At 41.1% G+C, this 20,359-nt stretch overlaps 1 protein-coding gene across 1 annotated transcript in view; it reads left to right on the top strand.

Moving 5' to 3' along the window:
- The first annotated feature begins 1,575 nt into the window (after nt 1-1,575).
- Nucleotides 1,576-20,359, top strand: part of CALN1 (calneuron 1) — a 431,880-nt gene continuing 413,096 nt past the window's right edge. The window contains exon 1 of the mRNA XM_077482321.1: nt 1,576-2,136. The gene's annotated coding sequence lies outside the window, so the exon portion shown is untranslated. The remainder of the gene's footprint in view (nt 2,137-20,359) is intronic.

Here is a 20,359-nt window from a genome sequence, read left to right as displayed (position 1 = left end):
AACAAAATACTGCAGCTCCCTGCCTGTATTTGTATTAGAACGCTGGCAATTGTATTCAGGTAAAGCTTTAGGTGCACACTGTGCAAAGGACACAGTACACTAAGTGAAAATAGTGCAGCTCCCTGCCTGTCAGTATATTATGAAGAGAATAACAGGGACGGATCTAGCTAAACTGAATACAGTGTATAAATATATATACAACACACCTGGGATGCATATATATCCTTTACACACTGTAACTGAAGCTAATTGACTTGCCTGCCTATTCTATCTTAATTAAATCAAATGACACTGTCTCTCTGTCTATCGCTCTCCGCCACCGCAACTAATTACACAAGGCTGCCGCGCAGGCGGCCTTATATAGTGTGGGGCGTGTACTAAACCCCCTGAGACCTAATTAGCCAAAGCCGCCCTGGCTTTGGCCAATCTTTTTGCTCCGTTTTTTCTGCGCTGTGATTGGCCAAAGCATGAGGGTCATAGTGCATGCTTGGCCAATCAGCAGCCAGCAATGCACTGCAATGCCGCAGTGAATTATGGGCCATGACACGCCACTCGAATTTGGCATGAACCTAACATAATGTAATTCGTAATTCGCCGAACGTGCGAACAGACGATCTTCGAGTCGAACGTGGGTTTGACTTGAACATGGAGCTCATCCCTACATGTTATTTGTATTGGTTCCTTTATCATGTGATCAATATTTGTCCTTTGGTCTTGTGATGGGCATTGCTCCTTTGTTCCTGTGATGTGTATTGGTCCTTTTGTCCTGTGATAAGTATTGATCCTTTGATATGTATTGGTCATTTAATCCTGTGATTGGTATTGGTGCTTTGGTCCTGTGACCAGTATTGATCCTTTGATATGTATTGGTCATTCAAACCTGTGATTGGTATTGGTCCTTTGGTCCTGTGACCAGTATTGATCCATTAATATGTATTGGTTCTTTGGTCCTGTGACCAGTATTGATCCTTTGATATGTATTGGTCCTTTGGTCCTGTGACCAGTATTGAGCCTTTGATATGTATTGATCATTTAATCCTATGATCAGTATTGGTCCTTTAATCCTGTGACCAGTATTGATCCATTGATATGTATTGGTCCTTTGGCCCTGTGACCAGTATTGATCCTTTGATATGTATTGGTCCTTTGGTCCTGTGACCAGTATTGATCCTTTGATATGTATTGGTCATTTGGTCCTGTGACCAGTATTGATCCTTTGATATGTATTGGTCATTTAATCCTGTGATCGGTATTGGTACTTTGACCAGTATTGATCCTTTGATATGTATTGGTCCTTTGGTCCTGTGACCAGTATTGATCCTTTGATATGTACTGGTCCTGTAATCAGCATTCAGAAATGTGTGTGCAAGTTTGTAGATGGTGTTGCTGCTGAAGTAAGGGGTTGTAGTAACCTGTAGCCGGTATGGGGCTGCAGTAGTGAAGGCAGAGAAGGAAGGCTGCGATGTGTTGTAGACAGATGAAGCTGATTGTATATGTGAATGTCAGCTCCTGCTCCTCCCTCCCTCCCCCATAAAAGAGTTGAGTGATCTCCATCCACACCGTGCAGCACACACATAGTAAAGTCGGCGTTATCTGTGTGTGTCTGTAGGATGAGCTGAGAGCTGTGGCATGGTGTAGGTAGCTCCCGACTTGTACCATCCTCACTCCGTCCACCCCCCTCGTCCTGTGAATTGCCCGCTCCTGTGCCCAGCGATCTCCGTACTCCCCATATAGACAATGCCTTCTCCTGCCTCCTAAGACCACCAGCTGCAGGAACCCCCCCACCCAGGAGCATGACATTGTGGAATGGAGTTGACAGCAAGCGGGACTGCTAGTTTGCCATCGCAGCCGTTGGATATACGGAGTATCGATGCTCCTTGGTACCCATCTGATGACTGATCGGGACGCTAGTTTGGCACATCCATTCTACAGAGGGCAAAGCGTGTCTCCAGGTAATGGGCAGGGACGTTTCCTGTGACAGGTGCCTTGTCTGAACTGAATGCAACCCTCTCATCACACATTGCCTCCAATCAAGGGCAAAGGACACTGACCTGGACCAGCAGCCCCCTACATTTCCAGGATCCAAAGAAAAAAAAAAAAAACCCAGGAATAATTAAGTAAGCAGAACACAGACAGGTAAGGAATCCTCCTTTGTGGTTTGTTGTGGGCATTTAATTCTTCTCCCAGGAAAATGATGGCTTTAGGAGAAGTGTTGGTGCTCCAGCAGAGGGTTAAACAATAAGGTGCTATTGAAGTGTTCCAGGCAGAGATGTCCATCCTGTAGGCTGTATGAGGCATGATTTCCTCTAACCTGTTGTCATAGTGGAGGCACGCATTCTACACACTCCTCATCTCAGAGCCTATGTAGACTTCTTTGCTTTCCTTCTTTTTTCTTAATTAGTGAAATGTGTTTTTTGGCTTGCAGCAGCTAGGTTGTTAGAAGGGTCCAGTAATTTAGATTTCATAATTTACCTCTCCACAAGCTGCAGCCTATTGAAGTATGGACCTGTTCATCAGTGTGGTTATGGAGCAGGCTTCACATTCTGTATCACAAGCAGCAGCCTCTCATCATGGACTGGAAAAACTGTAAGCATTTTTTTACAATTACTTGCTCTTGCTTTCCCCCCTAAATTGCTAGAGGGGCCAAGCTGGTCTTCATCCAGCTGCTGATTAGCTGCATGATGAAGGCTGAACCCTATAGCCAGCCTGAGAAGTACATCACACTCCACAATTTAGGATGTGGAAATTGATTTTCATTTGTCTTTTCTCTAATATCTCACATATCACGTAACAAAGGCATAGCTAAGTCATGCAGCAGACATTGATGGATGAGGGGCTTCTTTTGGGGGTAGCATGGGTTTTGCAAGATCCACTGTCCTAAATGTAATGCTGATATTTTAGAAAGGAATATGGAGGCATCAGCAGATTTTCTATATGAAATTATAGTCCATTGATGGACTACCGGTCTGGAAGACCGATTGGCAGTTTATTAGAGCTGCACCCCCTTAAGAGCAATGCCCAACTGAAACATCTAAGATGAGTGTCAAGATCTCTGTTGATGATTTAACTCATAATTGGTCAACGTCAGCAAAGAGATCATTTTTTGGTCAGCTACGTCACGTCTATGAAGGGTTAATGGGCTGCAGTGATTTTAGCTTTGGTACTGTGTACATGTCAGGGAAAGCAGAATGGGTCGTGCCATCTCCTTGTGATGTTATCAAGTATGTTATCCAGGCAGGTGATGCCTGAGTTGTTGAATCCTGACAAATCCTATGATGCAGAGCTGTTTGCGTGCAAATTGTGGTGATTAAACTCAGCTCACATCCTGTGCTAGAGTTGGATGGTCTCTGAGTGCTGAGTACATGTGCTGGGCAGTATGGCTGAAAGGACTCGTGCTCACCGGCTGAGGTAAATACAGGGTAATGGTGTGAAATGAGCCATGGTTAATATTCTATTAAAATAAATGAAAAAGAAAAGATCTACCAGCTTTCCGGTGCCAACCAGTGAGATATATATTTTCTAAATGCATGGTCATATAGAATATACTAATTAGCTTGGGTCGATAAATTGTCAAAATGCCCAGACACTAATAAAATGTAATAATAATTTTATACATGCGTTTCATGTCATCAGCGATGGGTTCCATTTAATTAAAAAACTCTGGTGTCAATATAATTTAATTAAAATTCTCAACAAACACACAAAGTGCCTGCAAGTTCCACTATTTGAAGACTGGATGGTTCAACTTTTGTAGAGGTTTTTTATTGCATTCTTAAATAGTCGACATTTTCCAGCAGGTTGGAAAATTGTTGCATTCAGATTTATTATTCTTTTAATTGTACCTATTTAAATAGTCCTGACACTTCTGAATTCATTTAATTTATATCAGTCCATGTCCCAAGAGGAGTTTGCAGTCTATTGTCCTCATTACAAATATACAGAGGCAGAAAAGCCAAGACTGGAAGGGCTACTGGAAGGACAACAACATATATATATTAGGAGAACACACAAACTCCATGCAGACAATGAGGCTGATTTACTAATGGCAAGTAGACTGTTCATTTTGCAGGGGAAAATGCGCTTTGTAAGGGGATTTTTTCCAGAGCTTAGTGAATGAGGAGAAGATCCGCTGTTTTCCATTATCCAGCTATATGAAAGCAGAAATAGTTACATAATCAAGGCCATCAAGTCCAACCTATGTGTGTGATTATATGTCAGTATTACCTTGTATATCCCTGTATGTTGCGGTTGTTCAGGTGCTTATCTAATAGTTTCTTGAAACTATCGATTCCTCCCGCTGAGACCACCGCCTGTGGAAGGGAATTCCACATCCTTGCCGCTCTTACAGTAAAATGTTTTTTTTTTTTTTTTTGGGTGTTCTTTGCAAAGTGAAATTTCACCATATTCACTTGCAAATTGAACAGCCTATTTGCCTTTATTAAATCAACCTCAGTATCACTGTATTGATTTAAACTTGAGAGCCAGGGCGGCAAGGAAACAGTGCTGTAACTTAGGGGGGCATTTACTAAAACTGGTGCACACAGAATCTGATGCAGCTGTGTAGAGTAACCAATCGGCTTCTAGTTTTTATTGCCAAAGCTTATTTGAACAAGCTGAAGTTAGAAGCTGATTGGTTACTACGTACAGCTGAAGCAGCTTCTGTGCGCACCAATTTTAGTAAATCTCTACCTAAGTGTGCTACTTATCCCTTTTCTAGGTGTATACTATCAGTTAGTTCAAGTGAAGCACAAAAATCTCATACTAGTGCAACTTTTTACTATTTTAACTACTATTGATTTTAATGGAAAAGACTAAGAAATTGCAAAAATTGACTTTATAGGCACATGCATAGGATAAAAAAATATTAGTAATATTTTAATTTTTATTATTGATTTCATTTTAACTACTATTTACCTAGAACATAAAAAAAGCGTGTCTGATATCAGCATTATAAAACATCAATTTTTACCTGATTGGGAGTTGGAGATTAATGGGTTAATTCGCTCAAGACAAATAGAATTGCACTTTGCTCTTTGTTGTGGAGCTTTTTCACAGACATACAGGCATACCCCACTTTTAAGTATACAATGGGGTTTATTTACTAAAGCTGGAAAGAGCAAAATCAGGCTCCCTTATGCATAGAAACCAATCAGCTTCCAGGTTTTATTACCAAAGCTTAATTGAACAAGCTGGGGTTAGAAGCTCATTGGTTTCTATGCAGAAGTGAGCCTGATTTTACACTTTTCAGCTTTAGTAAATAAACCCCAATGTGTACTTAAAAGTGGGGTATGCCTGTACTTGATGCAAGTTGATATATGCAGTGGAGCGATGTTATAAGGTGAAGATACCTACATTCATTACCTGCATAGTGGATTGGGATTCAGATTTCTCCATACATGATTGCTTGATTGGAATGGGATACGTGAAGGAGATATAGCATTGAATTAAGGATTCCTTACTAATAGTCGTGCTTTGTGGTCACTTTATGGCCAAGGCGATCTGGTGAGCGCATTTTGTTATCACTTCGGGTGAAGAACTTTAAGCAAGTTTATTGAAGAACATTTCCACTTTATTATTCACGGTGTTGGAGTAGACACAAGAAGATTTGATCACATATGTTTATTATGGACATTTCGGATGGTTCATTTTATTGTGCACTTTACTAACTAGTATATGATTTTATTGCTACTTAATTCATATATTGTTCCCATTGCGCCCTTCATATATATTTCTACAAAAATCCCATACTAGTGCAACTATTTACAGGCATACCCCACTTTTAAGTACGCAATGGGGTTTATTTACTAAAGCTGGAAAGTGCAAAATCAGGCTCAATTCTACCTAGAAACCAATGAGCTTCCAGGTTTTATTACCAAAGCTTAATTAAACAAGCTGGGGTTAGACGCTCATTGGTTTCTATGTAGAAGTGAGCCTGATTTTACACTTTTCAGCTTTAGTAAATAAACCCCATTGCGTACTTAAAAGTGGGGTATGCCTGTACAATTTTAACTACTACAGGCATACCCCACTTTTAAGTACACAAAGGGGGTTTATTTACTAAAGCTGGAAAGTGCAAAATCAGGTTCACTTCTACATAGAAACCAATGAGCTTCCAGATTTTATTACCAAGGTTTAATTGAGCAATCTGGCGTTAGAAGCTCATTAGTTTCTATACAGAAGTGAGCCTGATTTTGCACTTTCCAGCTTTAGTAAATAAACCCCATTGTGTACTTAAAAGTGGGGTATGCCTGCATTGAATTTATTTTAACTACTATTTACCTAGGACATTAAAAAAAAAGTGAGTCTGATATCGACATTTTAAAACATCAATTTTTACCTGACTGGGAGGTGGAGATTATGGGGTTAATTCACTCAAGACAAATAGAATTGCACTTTGCAAGGAAATTTGCCCCAGAGCTTAGTGAACGAGGTGAAGCTCTGTTGAAGTCCATCCTCCAATTAGGTGCAAGCACAACTGTTTTTTTTTAATGTTCCTTTCATTTGATTGGGTATTATTCGCAAAGTAAAATGTTACCATGTTCACTAAGCCCTGGGGAAAATTCACTTACAAAGTCAACAACCTGTTTCCCTTTAGTAAGCCAACCCCTGTAGGTGGTGATTCCCGCTGGTATATAGACATTGAGAGTGATGCGTTATTTTTTTTTAAGGTTTTCTGTTTAATGACTGGTCAGCAAACTACTGGCGCTGTAATAACTAAAAATTGATTTGAGCAAGTAGGGTGTTGCTCTGAAAATGTTTGGCTTTCGGTATGTTATGATTTTTTTTATTTTATTTTTTTATAAGAAGGTGAGGAATCAGCTAAGGAAAGATCTATTCAATATTTTACAAAACATATACTGACTCTGCAGGTCTACTTGCATTCTCATTGTGAGGGGTCTTTCCGACAGTACAGTGGGGATGTTGCAGCACGCATCTAGGCAAAAGCTGTTTTCAGATGATAATGATTTCCAGTAGCTGCTGACCCAGGCCAAGTTCCAACTTGCTTCCTGTAGGTATAAAAACTACATGTCTCAGTGCCAATCTATTGAGGCATCAGTGCTGTTACTCATGCTCCGTGTTGCTTCTGCTAGGAGCCAAAGATGAGTCATTACATTTGGGCACAGTGGCATACTGATTAAGATGCAGCTTTATCATGATGAAAACTTTGATCGGGGAATAGTGATGTGCTTCTTCAAAATAAAGCACAGGTTTCTCGGTAAGGCAGACAAAGACTTAAAGGAGGAAGCCTTGAAACCTTAGAAATTGCAGGTTTCAGGTCCAATGCGTCATGTCTGGTTGACATTGACAGTTACTCTTAAAAGCTGAAAGCTATATTTAAATGGAAATATCTGAAAGATAGTTAATTAAAATATTACATACCGAAGCGCCATCACTTAGAAAGCTGAAGCTGAATTCCAGGCAGATATGATGAAAACACTAAGTATTGCAGTTATGTATTTTATATTTTTAGATGCAGCTAGTGCATGCACCTAAGTTTGAATTGCTATCAGCCTTTTGTATTCCTAAGTACTTTGGAAGTCAGACTGAGACAAGGTGTAGCAGTGCTTGACACAAATTAGGTTTAGGCGCTGCAGGATAAAGAGGAGAAAGCAGAGTTATGAGAGCATACAGGCATATCCCACATTTAAGTACACAATGGGGTTTATTTACTAAAGCTGGAAAGTGCAAAAGAAGGCTCACTTCTGCATAGAAACCAATGAGCTTCCAGGTTTTATTACCAAAGCTTAATTGAACAAGCTGAGGTTAGAAGCTCATTGGTTTCTATGCAGAAGTGAGCCTGATTTTGAACTTTCCAGCTTTAGTAAATAAACCCCATTGTGTACTTATAAGTGGGGTATGCCTGTATTCTGCTTCTGATCCCTCACTGTCCAATCACAGGCTGGGACAACCTGACTGTGCTACTTACCTGCAGCCAAAAAAATTCAGGTCACCAGCCTAGCTCTGCTGTCTGTCATGTATATATAAATATCAGGGCTAGCTGGACAGAATGACTCTCATACATGTAAATCAACTGTGTATTTAGCTGTATGCCTGGAGTGCAGCTTTAAAGAGGAAGTAAACCCTGATGGGTTTACTTCCTCTTTGATTCCCTGCAAAGGTAAAGCATAATGGACTACTATGCATCGCATAGTAGTCCATTATGTGTCACTTACCTGACACAGGAGCCAGCGAAGTCACCGCTGTCCCCTGTAGTTCCAAGTGTCCATCTTCTTGGTGGGTCTCAGTGGGTCTCGCTGCTCCGGGGCTGTGATTCGTCACTCCCACGCACGCGCATGGGAGCCGACACTCGCGGCATATTGCCGTAGACAGCGGTGGCTGTCTTCAGGTAAATATCTCCTAAACCGTATAGGTTAAGAAGATATTTCTTGGACCTACAGGTAAGCCTTAATCTAGGCTCACCTGTAGGTCAAAGTGGTTTGTAAGGGTTTACAACCACTTTAAAGCAGTATTAAACCTCAAAACAAAAATGTAATATTTGCCATCTTACCAATCCTTAGATCAGGGGCAGATCCAGAACCTAGTCTCGGGAGGGGCACTGCCAGAAAATTTTGCGGCCAATTTATCGGGCAATGGCTGTTGTTGGCACTTCAATCATCACAGCGCCATGGTTGATATGGTGTCAGGATGATTGAAGCGCATTATTTCTATTATTACATTGTAATATGAAATTAAATAGTTCAACTCACCTTAATGTAGAATCAGTTGGAGCCCTGAGCGTGTCACTTGCTACCGTTGGCTGCCACCAGATGCAGATTCTCACTTGCCATGTCACTTGACACATCCCCTGCCGCTAGATGTGGATTGTCACTTACCAATGTCGCCTGCCACAAGATGCAGATTGTCACAAAGTGATGTTGCATTGAGGCCATCTTGGAACACCCCCACTTGTCTCCAGTAAGCCTAGAATTAGAAGTTGGCAAGCGGACATCTTTATAGACCCACCGGAGTCTTGCTTTTCACAGTTATTTTTAACAGTCAACTCAGCTTATTTAGTGAAATATAAGTTGAGTTTACTTTTAAAAATACCTGTGAAAAGCAAGACTCCAGTGGGTGTATAAAGATGTCCGCTTGCCGACTTGTAACACTAGGCTTACTGTGGACGAGTGCGGGAGTACCAAGATGGCTGCGACGCAACATCCCTTCAGTCACATATTCAGATGAGTAAGGGCTTCCTGACAACACCTGGCTGCTTGCTCAGTCACACGCCAGCCCAACCGCCTGCTGGCATGATTGCCTGTCTGCTCACTCACCCACCGGCCTGCTCAGTCACCTGCTCATTATTTTCTCGGGGGGAGCAATTGCCCCATTGCCCCCCCCCCCCGATCCACCCCTGCCCTAGATGTAGTGGCTGCTTTGATTTTTTTAAGCCTCCCCCCCTATTTTTATTTGGGATTTCCTGACAGTAATTGATTTCTTGTTATACACTGTATTACTAAAAGCATTGGGACACCTGCCTTTACGTGCACATGAACTTTAATGGCACCCTAGTCTTAGCCTGTAGGGTTCAATATTGATTTGGCCCACCCGTTGCAGCTATAACAGCTCTCACTCTTCTGGGAAGGCTACCCACAAGGTTTAGGAGTGTGTCTATGGGAATGTTTGACAATTCTTCCAGAAGCACATTTGTGCGGTCAGGCACTGATATGGATGAGAAGGCCTGGCTCGCAGTCCTCACTCTAATTCAACCCAATGGTGTTCTATTGGGTTGAGCTTAGGACATTGCACAGGCTAGTCATGTTCCTCCACCCAAACTCGCTCATCCGTGTCTTTATGGACCTTGCTTTGTGAGCAGTCATGTTAGAACAGGAAGGGGCCATCCCCAAACTGTTCCCACAAAGTTGGGAGCATGAAATTGTCCAAAATGTCTTAGTATGGTGACACCTTAAGACTTCACTGGAACTAAAGCCTAACCCCTGAAAAACAACCTCACACCTAAATCACCCTCCACCAAATGATTTGGACCAATGCACAGGTCCATAAGGACATGGATGAGTGAATATGGGGTGGAGGAACTTGATTGGCCTGCACAGAGTTCCGACCTCAACACGATAGAACACCTTTGGGATGAATTAGAGTGTTCACGTGCATGTAAAGGCAGGCGTCCCAATACTTTTGGTAATATAGGGTATGTTGTTTCAACTCTGAATGGAGGAGCAATGGAGACATCTTTGGCCAGCAGAATTGTGAATCTGGGGAGAGCATAGTAATAGATGCACTAGCAGATGTGGATGGACTTGACTAACAAATGTAAGCCAATCTTCATATTTTAAGCAGTTACAGCAACATATTTTTTTTCCTTTTGGGATAAAGGTTCTAAATAAATGAATAAAAGCTGACCATAGTAAGCACCCCTGTCAGTTTTAAATGGTTTGTCTTATCCCTCAACTTGCTACTTTTGCTGCATAGCTTTGTCTACTAAAGGAATTTGAAAAATAAAAGACTCATGCCGTGTACACATGGTCGGACTTTCCGGCAGAAAAACTGGAATAATTTCATCAGATATTCCAATCGTGTGTGGGTTTTTCCGAAAATTCTGACGGACCTAGAAATAAAACATGTTTTAAATCTTTCCGACTGAATCAATTCCTATCGGGAAAACTATTAGTCTGTATGCTGTTCCGACAGACCAAAAACGACGCAAGGGCAGCTATTGACTACTGGCTATTGAACTTCCTTTTTCTAGTCCCGTCGTATGTGTTGTGCGTCACCGTGTTCTAAACTATCAGACTTTGATGTGATTGTGTGTAGGCAAGTCTGTTTCAGTGGAACTCGGTCGGAAAAACCGCCAGAGTTTATTCTGACGGAAAAAACGGTCGTGTGTACGCAGCATTACTGGCCAGATCACCAAGTAAAAATAAAGGAAAAAAAGCCTAAAAAAGAAAACCAATGCAGCCATCATATATTAGAATTAGTAAGCTGTAAAAAAATAATTTTTTATCTTTTTACATTCATTTGTATGCACTAAAACAATTAATGTCTTATGTAGACATTAGGATCGCAAAGAAAATTAGATGTGAGTTTTTTGTATGACCAAATGATTACATCCTACATACTTATGTTCCAGTTTCATGGTAGAAATGATTTCTTTGTCAGAAATGAACAATAGTATGTTTCTGAATGTAGCTGTGCATTGTCAGTGTGAAACGACCTCCAGTGTCCTTCGAGGAGCTCTGTGGGGTTTATTTTTAAAAGCGTACTTTTTTTTCCCCTTAACTTAGTAAGCTGTATTCAGATTGCTCATGTAATCATATCAGGGGACAATTCCTATATTTTGAAACTTCTATGTACATGAATGGGTTTTTCAAAGTGAACCTGGTATTACTTGGCTATATGAAAATAAATGTATTTTATTGTGGAGCATAACAATGTTCAATTCCTATATTTTTAGTCTGGTTTCCAGGAAAGCACTTCTTCCACAGGGAAGAATGGAAATGCATTTAGAATGCACTGCACTGCCGTATAACCTGAAAAACGCAGAGATGGTAATGTACTTACTTTGTGAACTGTATGAAACTCAAACACCACTCTTTTTCCAATATCTTTGTGAATTTTATGAAAAGCAGACATTTTCAACTTGTTGCAAAATTTTTAAAGCTGAGATCCAGCTACCTTGCAGTGCCTCCCACCAGCACAGTAAGGTCTAATGGTACATGAGAATGCTAAGGCTGGGTTTACATCTAAGCCACATGCGGCTCGCAGCAAGGGGTCTGATTTGTCCCTGTTTTCCAATTCAGGTACGAATCAGGGTCGAATTTTTGCCTGAATTCGGACCTGAAATGGAGCCAAAGACACACAGGACTCCTGTTCAAGCCGCTCTGCAGCCGCAACAAAGATATGTGAACCGGCTCCATAGAGAGTCGGTCACAATCTCCTGTCATGCGAATTGGATGCGGAACCCCACATTTAATTTGCACTAGTTTGAACCCAGCCTAAGGGTCCACCCAAATTCTGGGAGCATCAGAGAGCAGGGAAGATTGCTGGCTATCAGCTAGAAAATGTCAGCCCTTGTACACACGGTCGGAGATTCCGACGGAATGTGTCCTATTGGACCGTTTTGTCGGATATTCTGACTTTGTGTGGTCTCCATCAGACTGTTTCCATCAGAATATCCGACGGACCAACTTTTCCAACTTGCCGGTAACATTTTCCGACAAAATGCTCCAATCGGACATACTCCGATCATGTGTAGCCTACTCCGACGGACAAAGTGCCACGCATGCTCAGATCAAATTCCTAGACCAAAGCTATTGGCTACTAGCCTGAACGTAGTCCCGTCGTAACGAAATAACGTCATCACGTTATGTACAATCGGATTTTCCGACAACTTTGTCTGACCGTGTGTATGCAACAGTTTCGGACAAAATCCGTCGGAACAAAATCCAACGGATTTGGTTGTCAGAATGTCCGACCGTGTGTACAAGGGCTCAGGGGTAAATAATTTAATTTTTAGCCCACTTTCGAACTGGAGTGTTTTTCTTTTTTTCTTCCTATTTTCCCACGCCTGACTACTGTAAACGTGGAGAAATGCAGAATTCCCAGTCTTTCTCATTGTCCATGTTAACACTTATATGCTCAGTCATCCTACACTCTTTGCCCTACGCTCTAAAAAGTGCATACATTTTTTTCTACATATTTAGGCGTTTTTGTCCCATAGATTTCAGTGGGGGCAATTGTAAATGCATGGTACATTTTTGCATGTATTTGTGCATGCGCACACACCTGATGGACGCTTCTCTGCCTAAAGAACTGCCCTTTTCCCTGGCCCAGCCCAGGGAACAACCTCAGCTTTAACAAAACACTTGTAAAATGCCTAAAAAAAGTCTGAATGAAATGGTTCAAAATCACCTGGAATACACTATGCATACACTTTGCTCAGGTGTGAATGCAGGCTTAACCTTTGCAGTGCTAGGTGAATTATTAAAATGATACTAAACGCACTGTTTAAAGTGATTGTAAAGTCTAGTTTTTTTCCCTATAAAAGTAACAAACATGTTATACTTACCTGCTCTGTTGCAATGGATTTGCACAGAGGAGCCCAGATCCTCCTCTTCTCAGGTCTCTCTCTGTGCTCCTGGCCCCTCCCTCCTGTCGAGTGCCCCCCATAGTAAGCAGCTTGCTATGGAGGCACCCGAGCCGAGTCACAGCTCCCTGTGTCCATTCAGACATGGAACCCCAGCCCCAACCCCTCTCTCTCCTAATTGGCTGACTGACTTTGATTGACAGCAGCGGGAGCCAATGGAGCCGCTGCTGTGTCTCAGCCAATCAGGAGGAGCATCTCGGATGGCCAAGGCACTCATAGACATCAATAGAGAGACATAGGGCGCAGGTAAGTATTAGGGGGTGATTGAGGGTGGCTACTGCACACAGAAGGTTTTTATCTTAATGCATAGATGCATTAAGATAAAAAAAACCTTCTGCCTTTACAACCCCTTTCATTTCCATTGCCCCTTCTATTTCTGTATGTGGATGATGGCACTGTAACAATATTAATAATAATTAAAAAAAAATCCAAGTCCCTTTTTCCTAATCAAGATACAACTGTCACACGATACAGCTCTTTCTCAGCCTGTCTGCAGGGAGACATAAGCAGGAGAAGCTTCTAGTCCTCTGCTGTTCAAAATAAAAACAGCCTTTGGAATGCAGAGTAAAAATAAATAATATCAATAAACTGTTTTAAATTGTCATACCATTATATAATTGAAATGAAATCTTTATTATTTTGTGGAAATAACATAGTGTGGGTGTATTTTCGCCAGTTACAGGCTGTGTTATGTCCACACCAGCCTGTGTCTTAGCCCTTGTACACACGGTTGGCTATTCCGATGGACAATGTCCGATCGGACCGTGTTGTCGGATAATCCGACCGCGTGTGGGCTCCATCGCACTGTTTCCGTCGGAGTATCCGACGGACCAAGTTTTCCAGCTGGGCTATAAAATTTTCCGACAACATGATCCGATCGGACTTTGTCCGAATGTGTGTAGAGAATTCCGATCGGACAAAGTGCCACGCATGCTCAGATCAAATTCCTAGACCAAAGCTATTGGCTACTAGCCTGAACATAGTCCCATTGTAACGAAATTATGCCATCACGTTCTGAACGATCGGATTTTCCGACAACTTTGTCCGACCATGTGTATGCAACATTAGAATTACAGGGAGGGGAAATATCCAATCTATATGTAATATCCTGCCCCTATTGTGTTTAGCTTGTTAGTAGGCATAGAGGAGGAGGGAAGGAGTGGGATGTCATTTATCACTGTGTATACGCCCACATGTGTGACTCTATAGTCACATAGGATGGTCAGATGTGAAAGGAAGGGAATGCTCAGCATAGAAACTCACTGAAAACTGAGCATGTGCAGAGTTGCTCCCACAACTGAAAAATCCCTACCTGAATTGTGGACATGGACAGTAGGTGGAGATAGAGAGCAGCAGGACCAACCACGTTTTTTTGCAGAATACAGATGATTTTATGATGTGGGTTTAGTGACACTTTAAGTATAAGTGGAGTCCAGCTTTACATTTTTTCGAGGGACACCTGCTAAGTTGTTCTTTATACTATAAGCTTGCCAGTTATAATGTTTCTGGGCCCTTTAATACCTATAAAAAATACACTACTGTGTGTTTTATGACACCTACTACTGCATGCAATTACGCTGTTTCTGTAAACCTTAGCAATTAACCTTTTTATTTGCTTTCCTTTGGCCTCCTAATTATACCATTAAAAGTGGGGAGCCTTTACAGGCAAAATAATACCTCTCAATGCTGCTAGAGATCCTCTGAGATTGTAACTCCTGCTGAGCTGCCAACACAATGCCTTTGCTGCACTGAAATCCTAAAGGAATCGTATCAGCCCTGCCCTGGTAAACACCTTACCACTAGGGATGAGCTCCGGTGTGTTCGCAAAGCCCATGTGCAGAGACTGCCAGGAAGTTGGCACTGCGCTACGCTAATCACAGGCAGTGGCACATTGTCCCGATGCACGGCTGCAGAGATCGGAAAATGTCTCACTGCCTGTGATTAGCGCAATGCTGACTTCCTGGCGGGCTCTGCATGTGGGCTGTGCGAACACGCCAGAGCTCATCCCTACTTACCACTATGTTTTGGAGATGAGGAAAGCGGGGAGGTGTTTTGTAGTTCAAACCAGGAGCAAATACCCTTAAGTGACAACATTTCTCCTCCACAGATGCGATAAGTGAGCTTTGTCACCCTAGGACAGGGAATGTGTTAGGTATACACATTTCTTGTATAAATTTTCCTTTATATTTATCAAAATCATATAATATGAGGTCAAATCTAAACACTTCCAAATTGTATGTAATCAGGCAGGTCCTTGCACTACACATTTGAAGTTAAATCTAAAGAAAATTGAATAAGAAAATTGTATAACGTATGGCCAGCCTAATTGGCAGGAACAGCAGGTGAAAATAAAGGAAAAAAGCCTCAAAGAAAAAAAAATATTCAGCCACCACATCTAATGATTGGTAACTGTAATATATTGCATTTTTGGCCTTAAGTTGTTTTAAGTAGTGTTTACTATTTACGGTATTTCAATGGACTTATTTTACACAGAAATATAAATGTTAAATGCCCTATTTTTTAATGCAGTAAATTACAGCTAACAGATTTGAACTGCCCATTTATGAATGGGAACTTTTGTTTAAATGCCTTTTTATGATGTAAAAATGGTATGAAAGATCCATTAGAGAACCCCAGAGCACTATCCAACCAGTTACACTTTGTTCATTAACTTTGTCATACGCCTAATATTTTAATGGTTCTATTATTTTTTTATGGTTCTAACAAATAATAGTGTAGAAAAAAACAATATTAACAGATGACAAGTGAATCTACCATAAAAATGTGAATTCAGGTTGAAACAACACTAAGCCCTTGTACACATGGTCGGAGATTCCGTCGGAATGTGTCCGATTGGAGCGTTTTGTCGGATATTCCGACTGTGTGTGGTCTGCATCGGACTGTTTCCATTGGAATATCCGTCGGACCAACTTTTCCAACTCGCCGGAAATATTTTCCGACGAAATGCTCCGATCGGACATACTCCGATCATGTGTAGAGAATTCCGATCGGACAAAGTGCCACGCATGCTCAGATCAAATTCCTACACCAAGTAGCTTTTGGCTACTAGTGTGAACATAGTCCCGTCGTAACGAAATAATGTCATCACGTCGGATTTTTCGACAACTTTGTCCGACCGTGTGTATACAACAGTTTCGGACAAAATCCGAAGGATTTGGTTGTCGGAATCTCCGACCGTGTGTACAAGGGCTAAGGGGCTGTTTGAAACACAGAGTGGATATTACTATTTGCAGAACTACTATGGGGGTATATTTGTAATAAATTTGCAAAGCAATTCACGCAGGGAAAGTGCATGTATGTGCATGTAGGGCAAAAAAAAAGGAAACTAATGGTATCAGGCCATGTCCTGTGCTGTTTGAATGCTTTTCATTCATTTAAAATTAAATATACCATATTTGTACACTAGATGGGGCTGAGCATAATAGAACATGTATTTGATACTTAGCATCATCTAGTGGCCAAATTTAGTATTTTCCCATTTAAATGAATGAAAACCAGTTGACCAACATAGTATTAAAAGTATAATAACATTGTTTTTTTTGCTCCATTCACACAAATGAATGCACATGTACTTTCTTTGAGCAAATTGCTATGCAAATGTGTTATAAATACACGTTATAAATATTGCACACCGTACGAAAAATACATTTATTTAGTTACTCCAGAAATTCGACTTTATTTTGTTTTGTTAAAAAATGCATTCGTCCAAAAATCCGAAATAATTAAGGTCGAATCTGTCATTGAAGGCTTATCGTGTCTATTGAATGTTCTAAGAAGATTTGACTGAGCAGCTAAACTGTACGGCGCCGCAATCGTACATTTCCGGTCGAATGTTCCACCTACAAGCTATAGTAGAATTCTAATGTTGTATGACACTAGTAATAATTATATTTATTAATTATTATTACTAGTCAAATGCACATGTCTAGGCTTCAATGGGATTGGTCTACTAAACCCAAATAGGTGGCTCACTTTACAAGGAAAGTTGCACTCCATAAGAGAATCTTCCACAGAACTTAGTAAAAGTGGTAAAATTTCGCTTTGCCCAATCAAGTGCAAGGAAATGTAAAAAATAAAAAAACAGCATTTTTGCTTACATATGATTGGATGATGGAAGTTGGCAGAGTTTCACCTCATTCACTAAGCTCTGGGAAATTTCACTTGCAAAGCAAACAGTCTATTTGCCTTTACTAAATTCACCCCTCTGAGCAAACTCTGAGGGAACATTTAAAGGTCAAGACTAATATTTGATAGTCTGTGTTTTTCACACATGGAGCCTGATTTATTATGTAAGGGGAAGTGATCCTAAACTTGATTCAATATTGGCGTGAACCTGTACTTACTTCAAACATTTTATGTGCAGGGAAATTTGAAAAAACATCTTCCACCGCTGCGTAGTGATTTCTCTCTATCCAAGAGATCATTTATACCTCTGCGCTCTGGGAAGGCTGATTTCTGCAGCTCAATGCTGCTCCATTTTCTCATTCAGTGTTATTCCTGCAAAACGTCCTCATATAGCTCAATTTTTACACACATAAAATGCTTTTCACCTTCCTCACAGGAGATGCGTTTTCTTTCTGTTAGGCTGAAAACAAATCATTCATAAGGTTTGCAGGTGAAACATTTGCACAAGAGTATTTGTAGGTGCAGACCAGTGGTGGGGTTTATCAGGACTAAAATAGGCAGTTTGGACACAGATTCCAGATGGTTGGGGGGTATGGGGGCCTTGAGGATGCTCTGAAAGCTCTGTATATTAGTGCTTTTTCTGGAAAAGCAATTTTGGCTTTTAGCTTTGCAAAGCTTAGGTTTCCTTTAACCTCCCTGGCGGTACGATTATTTCGGATTTTAGGTGCTAAAAGCGGTACAATTATTTTGCATGAAAATTTGGCGTTTTATATTGTAGTCCTGTAATTCTTAGGAATAACTCACATAAATCTGTCCAAACCAGAGTCTAGCAGACATCCCGGGTATGATAAAGTTTGAAAAATTAAATCATAAATTATAATATAATAAATAACTATCAATAATTATACCAAATAATAATATAACAATAATAAAAATTATTCAATAATGTAATCAAATCAAAAACACAGAAATTTGCTCAGTTGGAGAATTGTCACTGTCATTACTTTTCAATATTTGATGATAGATCTCCGCACAAATCGATATCGCTCAATTCTGCGAGTGATTCAAATTTATTATCGCTATTTTCTAGCTGGTCTAAAATCATTTTTGATGTAAATTGACAGTTTTGGTTGCTATGGACAATCTCCAGTTTCCAGACATAAAGAGTTTTTTTATATTATAAAACTGCATGCAGAACTTTAGGGACAAAGGGGATGTGAAATAATTACATACAGCAATGTAATCTGTAAGATTACATTATACTGTATGTAATGTGTATATTTTACAACGCTCGCAGGGAACAAAGATCGGCTCCATGATAGATCCAGCGGAGTACGAGCCGCTCGTACAGCGGGGGGACATCGCTGGATCCAGGGGAGAAGGTAAGTAATCTCCTCCTGCATTCAGAGATGCGGTCCCGAGTCTGGCTCGGGGTTACCGCTTTTGGTATAAAACTTCCACCCCGAGCCAGACTCGGGAATACTGCCAGGGGGGTTAAAGCCCAACTCCAGGATATTCGTAGACCCATTCCCCACTAACTAACTGCTTGTATGCAAAAAAAATCCAATGCCCATTTTATTTCCCAGAATCCAAGGTCAGGTGACAATCCTTTTCTCATCTTCTGTTTACTTCATGGGGTCCTTTTCGGGTGTCCCTATCACTGCCTGCACAATGTGGACACCTTTTATTGGTGGAGGCAACACTTCCAGCACCCAGGCCTTTTGTCATAGGCTCCAGTGATGGTGAGGTGCCTAAGAAGATAACAAGCAGGGAAAATACCTGGACCCCAGGGTATTGAATGTGTATGGAGGAACACCTGGTACAAAACTTCATGTCACTTTGAGTACTTTTTTAAGCATTTACCACTTGCCTACTAGGCACTTTTACTCCCATTCCTGCCCAGGCCAATTTTCAGCTTTTTACTGTCGCACTTTGAATGACAATTGGGCGGACATGCAACACTGTACCCAAAAAAATTTTCATCATTGTTTTCGCACAAGTAGAGTTTTCTTTTGGTGGTATTTAATCAATACTGGGGTTTTTATTTTTTGCTAAACAAATGAAAAAAAGTCCCAAATATTTTGAAAAAAAACATTTTCTTCGATAAAATCCTGTTATAAAATTTTGCAAACAGGTAATTTTTCTCCTTCACTGATGTGCACTGATGAGGCAGTACTGATGGGCACTAATAGGCAGCGCTGATGTGCACTAATAGCCAGCACTTATAGGAATGGATGGGGTGGCATTGACGGGAACTGCTAGGCTGCACTGATGGGCACTGATGAGGAGGCACTGAAGAGGCTGCACTGATATGTGGCAATGATGGGCACTGATAGGCGGCACTAATAGGGGGCACTGATTAACAGCGCTGATGGCCACTGTTTGGTAGCACCAATGGGCATTTATTGGCACTGATAGGCAGCACTGATGGTCACTGTTAGGGCTACACTGATAATCAGGACACTGATGATCAGTGCCGTGATTGTCAGTGTATATGTCCCCTTTCACACTTGGCACTTACCGGCTCTCTCCTATCCTCATGCTTTGACAGTGTGCTTCCATCATAATCAGCTATGATTGGACACAGCTGATCACGTGATAAAGAGCTGCTGTGATTGACTCTTCACCCTGATCTGTAATCCCAGAATCCGAGGTCATGTGACAATCCTCTTCTCCTTTTCTGTTTACTTCATGGGGTTAAAGGACACAGTGATCACAGAGCGAGCAGGGTGCACACCGCAGCAAGCCATGGGGGGGGGGGGTGGGTACAGTTCTAGGAGGACATCAATAGATGCCCTCCCAGAACTTAACGACTGCACTGTAGCCGTCATTCGCATATAACAAGTGATTAATGGTTACAAGAATCAGATACAGCCAATGCATTTCAGGGAAAATTGCCTTGTGCATTCAGTATTAATAAAATCACAACGGAGTGCACAAAGGGACCTGTATTAAGGCTTGATGAAGATGGTTCATAGAGGAAATTTTGCTCCATTACTCCTCAGAATGATTTGGAAAACAGTATCTGAAGTCAAGGCTGAGGAATAAGGTAGGGAGTTGAGTGGTAAAAGAGAAGTTTGGGCTACATGAAACAAACATATAAACTCACGA

This window comes from Lithobates pipiens, unplaced genomic scaffold, assembly GCF_037356315.1.
Source record: "Lithobates pipiens isolate NorthernLeopardFrog02 unplaced genomic scaffold, aLitPip1_a1.2 Scaffold_16, whole genome shotgun sequence".
NCBI classification, from domain to species: domain Eukaryota; kingdom Metazoa; phylum Chordata; class Amphibia; order Anura; family Ranidae; genus Lithobates; species Lithobates pipiens.
The sequence above is the reverse complement of the archived record's forward strand: the minus strand, read 5'-3'. Positions and strand labels throughout refer to the sequence as shown.